The sequence below is a fragment of the Rhododendron vialii genome, chromosome 3a (assembly GCF_030253575.1).
Source record: "Rhododendron vialii isolate Sample 1 chromosome 3a, ASM3025357v1".
NCBI classification, from domain to species: Eukaryota; Viridiplantae; Streptophyta; class Magnoliopsida; order Ericales; family Ericaceae; genus Rhododendron; species Rhododendron vialii.
The window spans coordinates 21,434,339-21,453,834 of NC_080559.1; the positions used below are offsets into that span (position 1 = coordinate 21,434,339).

Here is a 19,496-nt window from a genome sequence, read left to right on the forward strand (position 1 = left end):
GCACAACTTGATACTATTACTTTACAGAACACCGATTCGCTCTAGCACTAAACACATAGAAGGGTTATATTTTAGCATGCTGTGCCGAGACTCCTAAATCCAAACTGTTCAACCCAGGTCATTCCCTCTTGTCGAAAACCATTCTCCTTATGTTTTGGCAAGCATATTCTCTTTCATTTTTCATCAAAATAAAACACAAACAACCTTACCATCGTTTGCAATTGGTAAATTATGGCCAGTGGCGGAGCTAGATTCTTAAGTTAATTGGAGGTGGCACTCATGAATACCAATGTAATTAATATGAAGAAAGTACACGTGCTCTAGGTTTAGTTTTTCATGATATCAACAAATATACACATTCTTATTAGTTAATAATTCATCCAAAGTACTAGCTACCGTCCATTAGGCCGTATATGATTTCATATAAAGACAAAGAAGTTAGAATTGTCAAAAAAGAAGAAGTTAGAATTGTAATACACATCTCATAGATGTTAATACAAATTATCAACATATTTTCCATGAATATCGAAGCACCTTTTACAAATTATACATCATCTTTAGGACAGTGGTTAGCATTTTCCTAACATCATAATTCGCCAAATTCAAGAGGGAGAAATCCCCGCTCTGCTACAAATGTTCGTTTAAATTGCAATTTACCATCCTCACTCATTCCGGGTGGTCAAAAAACTACTCTTTCATTCCGGCTGTGCAAACGGTCGTCATATAGTATACCTCATTTGATATCCCCGTAGCTAATCCTCACCCTTCTCATAATAATCCATCCTAGTGAATGTTTGTTGAGGGAATTGCATGGCAGCACCATAAGCAGCAGCTCCGCGCCACGCATCGAGGATTGGGTCGGATGCTCTGACAACCCGTATTGGTGTGCCACACGGCCGGATCATCTGGATTCCAGCTTCTAAACGCTCAACCATTCCGGGGAACAGACACCTGCCACCTGTCATGATCGAATTGGTGATTCTCTCATCCACACTTTGACCCCTTGTTGGCAGCCTCCTCATTGAGACTCCAGCCATTTCATCCAACCCCACTTGTTCAATCCCGACTAAGTTTGGATTAAACAGGATTTCAGGGCACCGGAATCTTTCCACCCCAAGGACGATCTGAAAATCTTCCTTAGTAAGAGGACGTAATCGTGGAACCTCAGCGGAAGAGGACAGTGATTCCAACTTGGGAAGAAAAGTTGGGTCTATTTCTTGTGCAAAAGTGCAATCCGACAAAGGGTAAGTGAAATTGCAGATATCCACTCAGGCTCTATTCAATTGTCAAAAACTTGATTCAAGAAAATTATTCTTGACAAAACTATAGTGATTAGTGAAGTAAACCAAAGGATAATGAATATACCAAGCACGTGTTCATTTGACAAAATAATATAATTTGAACGTTAAGATTTAGCTTCTATGAAACTAGTTTAAACATAGATTCCTGCAAATCAAGTGTACTTTTTGCCGGGCAAATGCATAAAGAGTGGCTAACCTTGAGCCTAGCCGACATGCGAGCCAACTCAGCTTCATCCTCATCTGGTCCCTCATCATCATCATCATTATCTTTGCTCATCTTTTTGTAAAGTTGCCAATCTTCATCTTTAATACCAAAAGTGTCCTCACCCTTCCCCCGATCGAATGCCGCAGTTGTCAAGAGACGCATCCTTTCCTTCTGGGCAGCATTTAATCTTTTTCCATGACCAACACCACCGGTCCCATTATTATTTCCATTCGTGTGGTCACCATTTGTCTTGAGTCGTTTTCGTTGCTCAATTTTCTCAGAAAGCTCTCTGTGCTTAGTGCGCAGTTGCTCCCTGCGGTGGCCTCGGTTATTGTGTCGGTAACCGGGCCAGATTTATCGAGCATCTGCCCCTTGGGGTCTGGCTGGTGAGCCGATGAACACTGATGGTCCTGGTCTTGTGTTCGGTGCCTCGCTCGGATACGCGCTTCGGCCTCGATACTCCCGAGAGCATTTGAGTGAGGATGACGGAAGGGCCCCACGTCAATCTCGCGATAGCAGTAATCATTTGGATCAAGCCATGTGCTCCGTAACCGCTTTGCTTCCCCATCACGTATGACGTCATCCGAGGCGGTTACCCGAGCGTACGCCCCACGCGTTGGCTTGAAGGCCAAGTAACCTTAGGTCTATAAATACAGAGGGATGATCATTGAAAGAGGGTATGCCATTCTTCCCTAAACCCTAGATCTACGTTCTCCCCTAAATTCTGACTTGATCGTCGGAGGGTCACTGGGCTACTCTAGCCCTAGTGACTTATTGCAGGTCCAGGAACAACAGAACGAACTAGCGGAAGGAGAACTCTAACCCAGGCCAAGGTCCCGTCAAATCGAACCCCTACAATTGGCGACTCTGCTGGGGACCTAGCCGTCCCCTCAACGTCCATATTCCCCTTCCCGAAAAGCTCCGTTCAGCGTCCCTGAATCAAACATGGCTGAGGTCAATGACGCGCACCACGGTGGTACCGCCCTTGGGCTCGGTTCTCTCGTGGACCATAGCCTGGCTTCCGGTGGAGCCACCGCACTAGGGAAGACCCATGTATCCGTCGGAGTTGGTGCTAGAGCCTTAGCTCCAAATGCAGGACCATCCTCCGAGCTCCACACCTATATCCGCCACCTCGAACGAAAAATCGATGACCTAACAATGGTCATGGAATGAGACAAGCACGTCCGAGACGAGTTGGCCGAGATCAAACATCTCCTCCAGATCTCCCCATCTCAATCCACCGGGAGCCGTGGCGGAAGGAGAAGCTACCATACCCATCCTCGCAGTCACGAAGGCGGTCACCTTTTGGAGCACAGATCCCGCCCCTCAGTCAAAGACCGTCTCGAGTCACCAAGAGCGGAGGGCGTTCGAACCGCACGAGACACATCGCGCAGGGATCGTTCCCGCTCCCCTAAGCTGCTTCAAGGGAAACCATCGGCTTTCGAGAGGCTTGGTGCTGGAAGCGTGTCTGTCTCTTCCACCCACTTGATTCGAGCAGGCAAGGCCCGCCGCGAATCTACCCCTAGCCTCATAGGAGCAGCCAGGGGAGATGATGGCCTCGTGGAGTTCCAGACCAAGGGATACCGCGAGCACCTGAAGAACACCAGAGCCAGAAGCCCTATCATATCGCATCCCGGTGGCGCCCATAGCAGAAGCCTGGTCACTGAGCGCCTCGAGCCTTCCGCTCGGGATAGCTACCGTAATCACCGCCATGAGCGCTCTCCCATGAAGTCAGCCAGCGTTGCCCCGAAGAGAAAAGAATATGAAAGGTTGGACAAACTTGTCCCATAGAAGCGTACAGCGACTGAGCGTCCAGACGGTCTCGACAGCTCGATCCGACCTCATCGCGATGCACGACTTACGCGGCTCACAACCTCTCCCTTCTCAAGAGAGATCGACTCGGTTAACCCCCCGAAGGGATTCAACCAGCCCAAATTTGCCAAATACAATGGCAAAACCGAGGCGTACACTCATCTGGTTCAGTACAAGCTCGTCATGTCTTTGTTCCTTCGGAACGAGCCCTCGGACGACGCCTTCTTGTGCAAAGTCTTTCCCGCAAGCCTCGGCAACCTGGGTCTCACATGGTTCAACCAGCTTCCCGCCCGTTAAATCTCCTCGTTTGACTCCCTCTGCGATGCCTTCATGGCCCGGTTCGTAATAAGCAATAAGCACGAGAAGAAAATCGATTCCCTCCTGTCCCTCAACAAGCGAAACGACGAAATGCTCCGGTAGTACACCGATTGTTATTGGGAATTATTCAATGAGATAGAAGGTTGCGATGGCGTCATCTTGGCCCGAGTCTTCAAGCTCGGTTTCACTTCTCAGGACGAGCAGGTCTACGACGACCTCGCTCGCCACAAGCCCAGCTCCATGAAGGACCTTATGACTCGCATTGAGGGTTAGTGTCAGCTCATCGAGTCCAAGGCTGAGAGGGGCATCGAGAAGCCCACGGGCTTGAAGACACTAAATACCTTGGTGTCCGCACCGGTTCCCGCACCTGCCTCAACACCAAAAAAATAGGTCAACAACATCAAGCAGTCGCCAAGGAGGGGACCGAAGCCAAGCGACTTCAATGCCGAGAAAACTGTCTTCACCATTCCTATCTACCGGATCATCGATTAAGTGAAGGATCAGCTTTTCTTCTCCTTCCTGAATCAAAAGCTAGGGACCGAAAATGGGAAAATCAAGAACCCCATCGTCCGATGCAGTTACCACAATGAACAGGGTCACTTTACCACAGCCTGCAAGCCCTTCAAGGCCTACTTGGAGCAGCTTGTTGCAGATGGCCACCTCGGTAACCTCATTGATCAAGAGAAGACAAGGGCTCGGGCACAGCGCTCCGAAAACAACACCGAGGAGGAAGTTCAGACGATCCATGTCATACACGGTCCTCTAAACTCCGAGGCCGCTCGTGATGCAGGGAGGCGTGTCGTAATAGAAGAACGCGCAACAAGGACAATCACGAATAAGTTTGAACTAGAGATACTCTCTCTACGAACAAACGATATTGAGAAACTTCTCAAATTTTCATTAATCAAATCATAAAACAACTCCTTTGCCCTAAGGCTTACATCCTTATTTATAATAGTAAAACTCCTAAACCTAGCCAACATTCCTAAAATACCGAAAAAGGAAAATAAGCCATAAAGAAACAAAATCAACCATAATTCTCTTAATCAAGTAACCTATGAAATAGGAAACCTCAATCAAAAGAAACTAGGAAAGTAGATACTTCTAAAATAATTTGACTAAATTAAAACGTAATGAATTATAATACTAAGCCTGAATTAATTAAAATAAAATACGACTTTTCTTGGAATTCATCCTGCATCATTCTCCCCATCTTGAAGAAACTCGTCCTCGAGTTTATACAGTTGAATACGCCGAAACTTGTCTGCATCAAGCTTGTTCTTCAAATTAATTTTTTCGACCAAAAACTGTAGAGATGAGTCTAGAAAAATAAAAGCAAAATTGTTTGTCACAATTTGCTCTAAGTACGCAATCCAACAATTCTTCTTTATAGTACCTTCAATAAAATTCCAAAACGGATCAACAAATTTATTACTTCGCTCAACTTCACCATCTTTAAGCATGGTAACAATTTCTTTTTGCATTATTTTTTTATTTTCTCCTTTTGTAATTTTCTCCACTGGTTTTTCGTCAAAAACTGGTGGCTTATTCCAATCCACTACTGGATCTGGAATAATATTTGATGTGAATGGCCACTTGATGGTAGCTTCATCCACTTTTTTCCTCCCCCTCAACTTATGGTTACCAGCCAAAGGTTTGGTGATGAAAATATCATCTGACACCTCCTCTTCTTTCGAAAATTGAGGTTGAACCGGACGACGGCAAGGTGGGTTCCCCCCAACAGCCGTGGCAGCCACCTGATCGGTTAGGACGCCAATTGCATCCATCACACGCTGCACAAGTTGTTGGATCCGCGCCTCCATTCTTGCTTCTCGTGCAGCTTTACTTCGTTCATACACATCTTCAGCAACAGCATAATGACCATAACGAAATCCTTGTTGCGCCATGATTCGGAATTGAGCGCAGGCTCTGATACCAACTGATGCAGGGAGGCGTGTCGAAATAGAAGAATGCGCAACAAGGACAATCACGAATAAGTTTGAACTAGAGATACTCTCTCTACGAACAAACGATATTGAGAAACTTCTCAAATTTTCATTAATCAAATCATAAAACAACTCCTTTGCCCTAAGGCTTACATCCTTATTTATAATAGTAAAACTCCTAAACCTAGCCAACATTCCTAAAATACCGAAAAAGGAAAATAAGCCATAAAGAAACAAAATCAACCATAATTCTCTTAATCAAGTAACCTATGAAATAGGAAACCTCAATCAAAAGAAACTAGGAAAGTAGATACTTCTAAAATAATTTGACTAAATTAAAACGTAATGAATTATAATACTAAGCCTGAATTAATTAAAATAAAATACGACTTTTCTTGGAATTCATCCTGCATCAGCTCACGTCATCCGGGACGAACTGAACGCGACTTCCTCCTCCAAGTAGGTCATGTTGGTCGGTCCCGAACCAAAGCGCCCCAGAACCGACGACGGCTCCAAGTGGATGATAACAATCACCGAGAAGGACCTCGACCGTGTTCAACTTCTGCACAATGACGCCCTCGTGGTCACGCTACGCATCGGAGCTTTCAATGTCTGACGCATCCTCGTGGACCAGGGCAGCTCGGCTGAGGTCATGTACTATTCTTTGTTCAAGGATCTGAAGATTCCCAACACCGACCTCTATCCCTCCGAAGTTCCTCTTATCGTATTCAATGGAGCCCCGGTTTGGCCCATCGGCACAGTCACTCTTCCCGTTCGTGCTGGGTCGGTTGTTCTAGACATGGAGTTTGTGGTGGTCGACGTCCCTAGCCCTTATAATGCTATTGTCGGACATACCTGGCTACATAAGCTAAAGGCCATCGCCTCCACATATCACTAGGTGGTCCATTTCATTGGCACCAATGGGTGCCAGGAAAACGAGTACGGAGATCAAACCGCGGCCAAAAGATGTTACATCAACGCGGTCCGAAGCAGGAAGCAGGCCTCCAGGGTCGACCTTATCGAAGTCCCCGAGGCCCCAGTTCTGGAAGACGTCGGCAGGCCGGCCGACGAAAAAGTCGAAGAAGACCTTGTCACCTTCCCGATTACCGAAGACGGCTCTCGTTTCTTTCTCATCGGCTCCTCACTTAGCGAAACCGACCAAAACGAGACGTTCGATTTCCTTAAAAGGAACATCGAAGTATTCGCGTGGTCCCCGTATGAAATGCCTTGGATCAACCCCTCGTTTATCTGCCATGAGCTCAACATCGACCAGGCCAAACGTCCCATTGTGTAAAAAGCGCGGCGATCCTCCCCGATCCATTCCGAAGCTGTCATAGACAAAGTCAACCGGCTCCTAAATGCAAAGGCCATCCGAGAAGTGAAATACCCAAAATGGTTGGCCAACACCATAGTGGTTAAAAAGAAGAACGATAAATGGCGAGTCTGTGTTGACTACTCCAACCTCAATGACGCCTGCCCGAAGGATTTTTTCCCCCTTCCTCGGATTGACCAGCTCGTCGACGCCATAGCCGGCCACGCCCGACTTAGTTTTTTGGATGCCTACTGTGGCTACCACCAGATTGCCATGAGCGAAGGCGATGTTGAAAATACGGCCTTCATCACGCCCCATGGGATCTTTGGATATCTCGTTATGCCCTTCGGTCTGAAAAACGCGGGAGTGACCTTTCAGCGAATGATAACCAAGATGTTCGAGTGCTTACTCGGTGACACCATGATGGCTTACATTGACGACATGGTAGTCAAAAGCGTGGTCGCCACCAATCACCTAACTTACCTCGCTGAAACCTTCGAAATTCTCAAACAGCACAAGCTCCGCCTCAATGTTGAGAAATGCGCCTTCGGCGTAAGCTCCAGTAAATTTCTTGGCCACATCGTCTCCCGATGCATTATTGAAGCCGACCCCGCTCAGCTACTTGCCATTGAAAGACTCTTGGCCCCTAACAATAAGAAAGATGTTCAAAGATTAATAGGCATGGCTGCCGCCCTAAATCGATTCATCAGTGGCTCTTCCGACAAATGTCAGCCTTTTTTCGCCCTCTTAAATGGTAGCCGACGGAGCTTCAATTGGATAGAGGACTGTGATCGAGCCCTCCAGCAGTTGAAGACCTACCTGTCTACCGCCCCACTCCTCGTCACGCCTCGGGGTCAAGAGAGCTTGTTCCTATACCTTGCCGTCTCACCGCACGCTATAAGCTCGGTTCTCGTCCGACAGGAAAGACGGGAACACCAACCAATTTACTACTCAAGTAAGATGATGACCCCCGCCGAGACACGCTACCTACCATTGGAAAAGCTCGTTCTTGCCCTCGTCTCAGCCTCCAGGAAGCTCGCCCCTTACTTCCAGTCACATCGCATCACCGTCCTCATCGAGTACCCACTCAAGTCTCTCCTCCGGAAGGCGGATCTTTCTAACCGAATCTCTCAGTGGGCCGTGGAACTTGCCAACTTTGAAATCCATTTTCAGCATTGGACAGCAATAAAAGCTTAGGTGCTCGCCGACTTTATCGCCGAACTTACTCCGCCCAATATTTTCGCTTCGGTCTCCGCTCCAAACACCGAGGCAGTACTCCAAGCTAACCCTAGCACAGCCTGGCAACTTTTTCACGAAGATGTTTGGAAAATGTACGTCGATGGCACCTCCAACAGCCGAGGCACAGGTGCAGGCGTCGTCCTTCTCTCCCCCTCCGGTGTTCTGCATGAAAGCTCACTCTCCATCAACTTCCCAGCCTCTAATAATGAGGCCGAATATGAAGCACTGATCTTAGGACTCCAGACCGCCGAAGCTCTGTGTGTCGAAGAACTCGTGGTCTACAGCGATTCCCAATTAGTGGTCAACCAACTCTCCGAGGAATAAGAAGCTCGGGATGATTGCATGCGTACCTACCTTAACACCGCCATCCAGCTCATCAAAAATTTCAAAGCTATCCGAGTCGAACACATCTCTAGGGAACAGAATACCCACGCCGACGCCTTTGCAAGGCTCGCCTCGGCCTGCTCGTCCATAGGGCACTGTTCTATTTCCTTTAATTCCATTGACAAGCCCAGTTTTGAGCTCGAAGCATTGGACCAAGAGGTACTCAACATAGAGCTTGGCCCGAGTTGGATGGATGAGGTCATTGGTTACCTACGAGATGACATCCTTCCCACCGATAAGAAGGACGCTCACCGACTCCGCAACAAGGCCACTTTCTTCTGGCTCAATCCGAACGGAAAGCTTTACCGAAGGTCCTTCACCGGCCCATATCTACTAGTTACACATCCACACCAAGTACAAGGCATCATTGAAGAGCTCCACTCCGACGACAGCGACTGTCACTCCGGTGGGCGGTCCATCGCTCACCGAGCCATCTCCCAGGGGTACTGGTGGCCAACAATGAAAAAGGACTCCGAAGAATTTGTCAGGCGTTGCAGGAAATGCCAAATGTTTGCCTCCATTATCCACCAGCCAGCTCGGGACCTTAGTCCCTTCACCAGTCCATGGCCTTTCTCCTAGTGGGGCATGGATATCATTGGCAAGCTCCCCGTTGCCCCCGGCGGGTTCAAGTTCCTCCTAACTGCAACTGACTATTTCTCAAAATGGGTCGAAGCCGAGCCCATGGTCACTATTGAAGAAACAGACGTCATCCGTTTCGTTTGACGAAATATTATTTCGCGCTTCGGCGTTCCATTTGCAATCATCACCGACAACGGAAGGCAGTTTACAGGGCAGAAATACCAGGCCCTGTTGGACGAATATGGCATCAAATGGGACACATCCACTCCGGCATACCCCCAGGGCAACGGGCAAGCCGAAGCTGCAAACAAGGCAATCTCATCCGGAGTCAAGCGCAGGCTCGAATCTCGCCGAGGCAGATGGGCCGAGGAGCTACCTAGGGTGCTCTGGGGCTACCGTACCACGCCCCGGCGATCCACTGGTCGTACTCCCTTCTCCTTGGCATTTGGAATGGAGGCTGTCATCCCCATTCAGGTCGGGCTCCCTACCATCTGTACTGAAAACTTCGATGAGTTGGTCAACAGCGACAATATTGCTTCAGACCTCGACTTGGCCGAAGAGGAGCGTGAAAATGCAAGCATAAAGCTCGCGTCATACCAGCAGGAGGTTGCAAAGGGCTACAACCGAAGCGTCCGCCTTCGGTCATTCAAGCCCGACGATCTTGTCTGGAAGAAGGTCGTGGAGAAATCGAAGAAGAAGAAGGTAATGCCCAACTGGGAGGGCCCCTACCGGGTCCTCAAGCACCTCAGCTCAGGAAACTACAAATTGGAGAAGCTGGATGGTTCTCCCATTGCTAAAACAAGGAATGCAAACAACTTGAAGAAGTTCTATGGATAGTACTCGGTTACCGGAGCCCAATTCACTTCTTTAAATATGTTGCATTTCCTTTTAAGTTTCAAAGGCAACCTGCTTATGTAATGACAGCACCCCAACAAGTATGAATGAGAATTTTCTTTTTTTAGCACCACTTGTATTCTTTGTTTATGCCCTTTAAATTATTCACACTCAGTTAGTCCTCGCTCGGACCGTTTTACACCGACTTCAAGGATATTGTTCTCTCATAGGTGACACCCTTGGATAAAATTCCCACTAAGTCGCCCCGACCTCTTCGGTCGTTTGGACTTCTGGTCACTCGCTTTAAGGATACTCGGCTTCCTACCGAGCCCCTTATACCGACCCACCAAAGTCTTTCACTGCTCAGACTCGCTGCGTCCTGAACTTGTGGCCGAGGCCATATCAATTCGTGACTCCAGCCTACGTCTCCTAGCAGTACCACCGTCTCACGCGTCTACCCCTCGCTAGGCCTGTTTTCGTTAGCAAGTTGCCAAGGCGCCCTAAGTCCGACGCAGGGGCATGGACTATTCAAAATTGTTCCTCGCATGCTTAGGACTAGGTCACCCAGCCCTCCCGGGTCTTGATACTGACCGGAGCTTCGATCTTCACGCCCCTTTTTCTGGGTTCAACTTTGCTTCGGGTCATGCTTCGGATAACTCTTCGATAAAATTGCTCCAGAAGCATAACCGAAGCAGGCGCATTAATCCACCCTAGCAACAATCAAAATACGTATAACGACTCGAAAAAAGGAAGAACATCCATTCGTAACGGAAACAAACTGAACACACGGTGCAAAGTCAAAACCCTACCAAGGACCTGGCTTAGGCCAACTGTTCGGCACCAGTCCTATTCAACTATTACATAAACTTTGGAACGGCGAAATCCAAACGTCCGGAGCCATCCAGACAAAGACAAGCAAATCAAAAAAATTACAAGTATTTTTTAGGGAGGGGAGGGCTTAACCCATCCAATGCACCGTTGGGTGGAGCAACTGCATCGGGATTAGCGGTATCCTCAGGGGCTCGCAATTGCTTGGGGTTTGGCACGGTCTCCTCTACTTCCTTGGGCAGCACGAGCTCTTCGGGAGGCGGCTGGGGCATGGCTCGGAGGTCTGAATCTTCTGCAAGATTAAGCTTGTTCACTAGGGCCTCATGACTGAATCGTAGCCCATCCAAGAAGCGATCCCTGTATAGCTCAGCTTCAATCTCCCGAACCTGCTTCTTGTATTCTGCGCCTACCGCGTCCCAGCCCTCGTCATAGCCTTTGTTCCTCGCCGCCTCGACCTCCCGAGCTCGGGTGACCCTTAGCGTCTCTGCGTCCTCTTCCGCCTTCGCGGCTCGGCCTCCGCAAGCACCCGCTCTCCGTCGCATCTCTGAAAGTCAGCCAGGTAGAGACCGCACGTCTCCCTAGCCATTCTCAGGTCATCCTCCCTCTCTGCAATGATCCACCTAAGCTCCTCCATCTCCTGCTCCCGGGCTCTATTTCTGTCATTAATGGCCAAAGCTCGAGCGCCGGCCTGCCAATAGGAAAAGGAGCAAAATAAACACAAACCATTACGTGAATGTAATAAACAGAACATAAAAGCAACATACCATCAGAAGTGCCTTAGCTATCTCCCCAGTAAGATCCTCGGTACACCCGCTGACAGCTTTGGCGTCTCAGGGAAGGATACAGGACCGCAGCAGCCCGAATGCCATTCCGATGTTGCTAACGGCGCTATCGGCTTGATGGATTAGGTGCCCGGAGTAGTGGCGAACCTCCGGAGCCCAAGGCACCTCCTTTGCTGAAGCCCGGACATCGGCGTCGGTCGCCGCACCTTCGGTATCGTCCCCTTGGTCCCCCTCCTCAATAAGGAACGGCTCTTTATCCCCTGCTCGGTCGCCATCCGCCTCCTAGAGCCGAGCCCTCTTCTCTGGGTTCTCCTCCGGCGACGCAGGGGTGACCCTCGAGGTCTCGGCTCCCGGCGTGCCAGTTAGGGCGCCGATACCTTGGCCCGCTGACCTTCGACGCCATAGGTTCTGAACTTCCCTTCCGCGGCCGCTCATCTCGTCGCTGAGACCTGCCCTTTCGGGGGTTTCTCAGTCGATCTCCTCTCGAACCGTGCCCAAAGGCCCGGAGCTGCTCCTTTCGGTCTCCAAGATCCTCTCTCCTCTGCCTTTTCCTCTTCCTCTTCCTCGCCCTACCCTCGGTACGCCCTGCTGCCTCGGTTTCTTCTTCAGGAAACTGGTATAGGTGGGGATGTACCCGAGCAAGTCTGAGGCGTACTGGATCGTGATATGGATGGCATAGGCGGCTGTTATACAAGCTCGGACAACCCTCTCCCGAAGCCCAGATACGACACCCTCGGCTGCAAGAAAAGCATTAAAGGATAACGGTCAGTACAGGCAACAAACAAAAGTATATGAAATACCAAGGAAGAGACTCAACCGATCAGGAGCCCCGAACTCGAATAGGATTGTAGTGGTGGTATCCGCACTCTCCCCCAGCCCAAACATGAAGTTACCGGTGACCGAGACGTAGATGCTCGCCCACTCCTCGAAATCAGGAAGGTGGTCGATTAGGAATGTGTCGTACCCCGTCCTGCAGGAGAGGTAGTACCAATCGCTCTCGCGATTTACTCCCACCAGATACACGCCAAAAAGCTCCTCGAGACCGAAGGTCAGATTGTACTGCCTCCTCAGCTCTATGATGCTGGTTATGATTCGGTAAGAATTCACCGTGAGCTGAGAGGAGGTCAGGGTGAGGGTTCGGAGCACCTGTCGGACAAATTGGTGGAGTGGGAATCTCACTCCCCCCTCAGTGATTGCCATCAAGGGGAAAATCAACTCCTCTTGACGGTGAGGAAGGTCTCTGAGATTCTTGTTCGGTAACAACCGAACCTCGACGTTGGGGGGGACGCTGTAAATCCTCCTGAATTTGGCATAAGCAGCCGTTGTTCCATTAAAATACTGGTTCAGATAGGGACACGGCCTCATCGGTCTCTTTCTTCCCCGAACTTCCTCGGGAGCATTTGCGTAGGGACCCGGGCCTTGGTTCGAGGTGCTGGGGACTTCTGTCATTACAGGATCAAAAGAAGTCACTTGTCTCGGGGTTCTTAGAGAAACGTGGGGTTCGATGCAGTCAACAGGGGTCCGGAAGAAAGCTCTGATCCAAAGCGTTTGGAGAATGTCCTCGGGAATTTCGACGGGAGAGGATCCTGAACTACTGGACCTGCCCGAGGAGAGTTCGATGACCATTCGCCCCTTACCTAGCAAAGAAGATGATGTGCAAAAAACCCATTAGCTATGTGCTCAGGGAAGGGCAGGATGACCTAGCGCTCGGGACAGAATGGTCGTCGCTCCTCGGAGTCTATTGGCCTCGATTGAGCCCGGGGCATTCCTCTTCGGGAAGGCTCCCCATAAGATTGACACTATTCCTAGAATCTCGGGATGAAGATAGGCCTTGGGATAAATTTTGGCCTCGGGAAGAATTTGCGCCTCAGGCAAAACAAGGGCAGCGCTGGAGATACCCAGCGCCGCCGCAGACCAGAGGTGGCAAGTGGTGGTTCGATCATAATGCGTGCTAAAAACAACGAGAAGCTTGAGAAAAATGGTCAAGGCGTAAAGATTATACCAGGGAGATCAACGTACCTCAATTTCATGTACTGATCTGCCTCCAAGAGTGCTTGAAATCTCGATCGAAAGTTGGAAATGGATGGTGGCGGCAGTTCGTCTTCAAGGCAGAAGAAAAGTAACCGCCTCGTCTTTGTCTCTCCTATTTATAATGGGAGAGGCGGGGGCTGCGCGGGAAACGAGGCATCGCGCGCCGAGCTGTCAGATCTCTAACACGAGTCATCATCGGACGATCAGTATCGAGGGCTCTGCACCGAGGTCAGGATGCCGGAGAGTCAAGCCATTGGCATAGTGACACGTGTTCCCGAAGTGACGTTTCGTACTAATCAACTGACACGGCACGTGCCGAGACAGCTTTTACCCTTTGGTATTTCGGTAGCGGTCGACACGTGGCTCCTACTGTTGGGGGCAGGAGGGATGGAGTTTACCGAGGCTTCTCTATTCTTCAGTACCCCCTTAGAAGAATGTTCAAGGCATGATGGCTAGGAAAAAAGGAATCAAGACCCTGAAGCAAAAGCGTGGGGCTCTAGGGACTTGAGGGGCTATTGTGGTGGCCTCAGTTATTGTGTTGGTAATCGGGCCAGATTTACCGAGCATTTGCCCCTTGGGGTCCGGCTGGTGAGCCAATGAACACTGATGGTCCTGGTCTTGTGTTCGGTGCCTTGCTCGGATAGGCGCTTCGGCCTCGATACTCCCGAGAGCATTTGAGTGAGGATGATGGAAGGGCCCCACGTCAATCCCGCGACAGCAGGAATCATTTGGATCAAGCCATGTGCTCTGTAACCGCTTTGCTTCCCCCGTCACGTATGACGTCATCCGAGGCGGTTACCCGAGCGTACGCCCCACGCGTTGGCTTGAAAGCCAAGTAACCCTAGGTCTATAAATACAGAGGGATGCTCATTGAAAGAGGGTATGCCATTCTTCCCTAAACCCTAGATCTACGTTCTCCCCTAAATTATGACTTGATCGTCGGAGGGTCACTGGGCTACTCCAGCCCTAGTGACTTATTGCAGGTCCAAGAACAGGAGAATGAACCAGCGGAAGGAGAACTCTAACCCAAGCCAAGGTCCCGTCAAATCGAACCCCTAAACTCTCGATAAAGCTCCGGTTCTCTCTACAAATGAGTAAAGAAAGATACAGTAACCATGCAAAACAAGATATAACACCTTGACTTGCACTCTTCTAGAAGAACAAATACCATCTGTTGAAATTTACCATATTCCAATGGTACTAACAAAGCATTACATAAAGCAAAGTGCTATATTGGCTTTAGGTAATGTACTGGATGCTTCTATTCCTTGAAAACCTGACCTGGAGATGAAAAACTAAATGGGTTAAGCAACTTATAATCTTTTTTCTTCAACTTGTTTGTTTCGTCTTTCCCATTCTAATTCCTCTTCTAAGCGTTTCTGTTTAGCTCGTTGTCGGGCCTCAGATGTGGTTTTGATAAACACCTGCTTCCTCTTCTCCTTGAGCTGTCATGGAGAACACAATCATCCTAGTTATCATCAATAGCAACCAGAAGAGAAACGAAAAATAGTAGGGATACAAGAGAGGTGGAAAAAGATATTGTAGAGACCCGTATTTTACGAAAATAGTTTAAAGGTTTTATGAATGCTAAAGTAATGCATAAATGAGAAATTTGTGGGTTTATTTGATTTGGGTCTTAAATGATAGAATTGTTACTTGAGGGAGTGGATGTGTGATTAAAGGATATATGAGTATATATAGGGTGGGGTGTGTGTGTATAGGAGATTATATATCTCTCATCCTCTCTCTCTCTACCGTCCCCCCCTTTCTCTCTCTCTACCGAGATCCTCTAACTCAAAACTCCTCCAAGACCTCATGAACCTCAAAGATCAACCACCCTTCGGCCTTCCAATCGCGTACTCGAGCTCGAAATTTCATGGGTCAAGCTTGGAGGGAAGTTCTTGGTCGACTTTGGAGCTTTGGAGGTCTAGGGCTCGCTTGGACTTCAATCAATCGCTTGGGTCTTGTTTAAACCGCTTAAGGTAGGGATTTTTTACTCTCTCTATGTGTTTATGAGTTGATTATGTGCTTTGATCGTGCATGGTTCATTGTTTGTTGTTGGAGTTTCGATGTTGAAAAACTGAAAATTTACCGAAAAACTTCGTGGTATTGATACCCTCAAAAGGGGTATCGATACCCCACTCTTATCTGGACCAGATTCTGGCCAGGTATCATTACCTCCAGCAAGGGTATTGATACCCCTCTTCTGTTTCGGGCAGATTTGGTTCATTTGTTTCTTATCGTGCCCGTTTGAACCCTGAACGCTTTAAACATCTTTTGATTAGCTTCAAATCACTTCCAAACTTGATTGTTCGAACCTTGAAAGATTTGTTGACTAATCGATCTTCTTGGGCTCTCGTCATAACTTAGAAAACTGTAGAATTGAATGATTAGGATACTCGTGCATTATTTATGCTCTTTGTCGATTGAAGTAGATTTTGTGGCATGTCTCAATGATCGATATAGACTTGTTAAGCGTTATAACATGACATGATGAATGGTGAATTGAGAAATGTACTATGGAGTCATTATTGAGTATCGTAGGCCATAAAGTATATCGTAGGGTGCATAGTTGGTCGATGGGGATTTTCCTTGTGGTCCGGATGAGAATAGGGTAACCCGTATCCTCGTGCCTTATATTGTTGATCTTCCTAGATTCCCTTGGCACCCGATCTATAAGATTCTCGTTTAGATTCTAGCAGATGGTGTGTCATAGAGTCATTTTGGGTTCAGTACGTGACATGGGGCGTCGTGATAAACTTTGAGGGATAACGTGAACCTAAGGTATTTAATAATATACAAAAGGATATGTTTGTGAGTTTATAATACATTGAATGATGTTGAATGAAAGACTGTAGCAACGCAAGGTGTGGTAATGCAGAGACTCTAGAGGGCCCGCAATGCAAGGTGTGGTAATGCAGAAACCCAGGTGGAGAAAATTCACTGTAACGCAAGGTGTGGTAATACAGTTGAATGTCTCGCATGATGAATGAAGTTTTGACTGATTATTGAAGTTCATGTTGTCGTTTGGGTCGTGTATTGCTTGAAATTGTAATTGTTGAAAAAGGGTAACAACAATTGATTTCATCAAGGTTTTTTTGAAAAGAAAGGAACTTGGTTTTGGAAAAAGGATCTTCGGTATTCCTGAGTGAATCAATGGTTCCGGTATTTGGGCACAAACCAACAGATTCCGGTATTCAAGTTAATCAACGGAGCTCGACCCGTAGAGGTCAAGAGTATTTCTCAAAATTATTTTGGAAATAAAAAATGAATGTTTTCTTTTATGAAAATAGGTTTGATGGTAAATGGTAAGGGATGGGAAAGATATTGGCACTCCAAAAATTGATGCAGACACTCCAAAAAACAAAGGAAAGTGGCTTTGGAATTACATTGATTTTGGAGTGCCTGCATCAATTTTTGGAGTGCCAATATCATTTTCCAAAATCATTTGAGGAGACTTGAAATAGTTTGAGAAATTGTCGTGGGTTATTCAGATGGACGTGTGTTTAATGCTGCCCTTCATTTGATGTACGAAAGGTTAAGGATATCTTTAAGACTCGTAGAATCCCGTGGTCGTAGTCCGTCGATTCTTCATGATATTCCATTGTGCCTCATGTCGTTTATTGAAAATTATTTACTCTTGTAGCATGTTTCATTGCATTCACATATGGCTTGAGTATAGAATTCTCTACTGGGCTAGTGTAGCTCAATCTTTCATTTTCAGGTACACCTCAAGGATTTTGACGCGAAGTGCATGGTGTGCATGCTTGACTTCATATCTTTTGAAAGTTGTCCCAAGAAGTGGTTCTATCATCTTTTGTATGATCTCTTGAAAAGAATTGTAAATTCATTTGAACTTTTTAAACTTCAGGTATTATGTAATCTCTAAATTTACTGTCTTTAACTAACTATGGAATTTGGGCCGTAGTGCCAATGTTGCAAACCTTTAAACTTGGGGACTTAGATTATAAGTGATCATTTGGGAACTTTCTTTTGGGTATTGTCTATATTATGTGAGGATCATTTATTGAAATGGATTATTTATTTATGTTAAAAATCGAGGGCGTGAAAAATTGGTATCAGAGCTTTATGTTTGAATACCTAGAGACCGTGGGGAGACTTAGTCTCATGGGTTCAAAAAAAAAATCATTGCGTATTTTAACAAAGACATGTGTGTACTTGCATGACCGACATTTGTTCACCGATCTGGCGTGCATTTATGTTAACTCGGATAGGTGGGATGTTGGTGATTCGTGTTTGAGAAAAAGAGAAGTTTGACCTCCTTGTAGTAGTTATGGTTGCGACCGTTGTTATTGTTACTATTGGTAGTTTTAGTCTTGAGTTGTATGCGGTAAGGTGCTCTTTTTAGATGAGATGTTAGACAGGAAAGAATATGAAAGGTAGAGATCGTTGTAGTGCTTACGCGTAGTGGCGAGGTCGACATGTGAGAGATGATATCCGTTAGTGTGTAATAAAAGTGTTAGAGTGTTAGTAAGATTTTGTGAGTTAAGTAATTGATGGGTTTTATTTGAACCATGTGGATTATGTGTTAAATTTCAAATACTTTAAGTAATTTTTATGTGATGTGAGATGTGATCAGAATCATAAATTGTTCAGAAAGTGAATGAGGTGTATCATTGCTAAAGGGTTAAACTAGTGAATGCCTTGAATGTGTTTAAAGTGATGATGTCTTGTTGTGGTAATGATTGTGGTTTGTCATTGTTATGGTAGTCATTGAGGTAGTGATTTTAATTATAGGTAGGTAGTGTTTTTAAGTATAGGTCAGATAAGTTGAGCCTTCGTAGAGAATTGTACATATCTAAGATTGACCTAGGAAGATGAAAGTTATAGGTAGGGTGTCTAGATACAGTATGTGTCTTTTGGACACCCAGGCAACTATCGATGAGATCCAGTTAGAAAAGGCGCTTGATCACCACTTCTTTTAGATGGAAGTCTCGAAAAGTCAATTGGACACTAGGATTGTGTATAGGGGCTAGATCTCTAGGCTTGAGATAAGTTATAGTGTTGTAGTCATCATTGTTAAGGTGAATGTCGTGATGGTGTCGTTATGGCAGATTGATAGGAAATAGTGAAGACATTATTTGTTGAGAGGGACTACAAGACTTGAGGTGAACTAAATTGATCTAATTTGAGTCGAGTGATTGATGTAAGTGTGTGGTGATAAACTTGTTTGGAGTGAGGGCAATACGAATGTGAACTGTTGAGGTATGCCATTGAGATGAGGAGTTTGTTTAAGAGAGATTAAGGGATAATAATGATAATGATAGTGATATTAAAGATGGTGGTCGTAATGGAAGTTGTTGTTCTTGAGGTCGAGTGTAGATGTGTCAAATACCTTGGGGGAATATTGAGGTTGATTTGATTACTTAGTTGAGAGACAATTGTGAGCTGTGAAACTCGTGGTGAGCGGAACTGTTAGAGGACGTTGGTGTAAGAGAGATTGATTCTTAAGTGACGAAGTAGTTGGAGTTCTAGAATATAATGAGAAGTATAGACATGTTAGATTGTAAAGTTGTGGAAATAACGGAATAATTAGAATTGATAATATGTGTATTTGTGATGTTTAGACTATGAACATGAGAAATACGTGATTTGACTTGACTAATGAATGAGAATGCTCTAGATTGGTAAAATGAATAGACGTCGTGTGAGGCATTATGAGATTGAAAGGAACGAGATAGTTGTTGGGCTTCCTAAAGCCATGAATTGGGAAGTGTTGGATATTTCATGAATCCGTGGATACTTGGTTAGTCCGTTGGACACTCAGGGAGTTCGTTGGATACCTTGTGAGTCCCTTGGATATTGAGTGAGTTTGCTAACGTGTGAATATGTTTGGTGTTGTGTGAGCTATTAGAGTGTACGGTTGGTTTGTTGGGATATTTTGTGTATGAAATTTGTTGCTAT

At 46.6% G+C, this 19,496-nt stretch overlaps 1 pseudogene; it reads right to left on the reverse strand.

Annotated features, from left to right (window-relative positions):
* Positions 1-482: 482 nt before the first annotated feature.
* Positions 483-19,496, reverse strand: part of LOC131320419 (actin-related protein 5-like) — a 56,412-nt pseudogene continuing 37,398 nt past the window's right edge.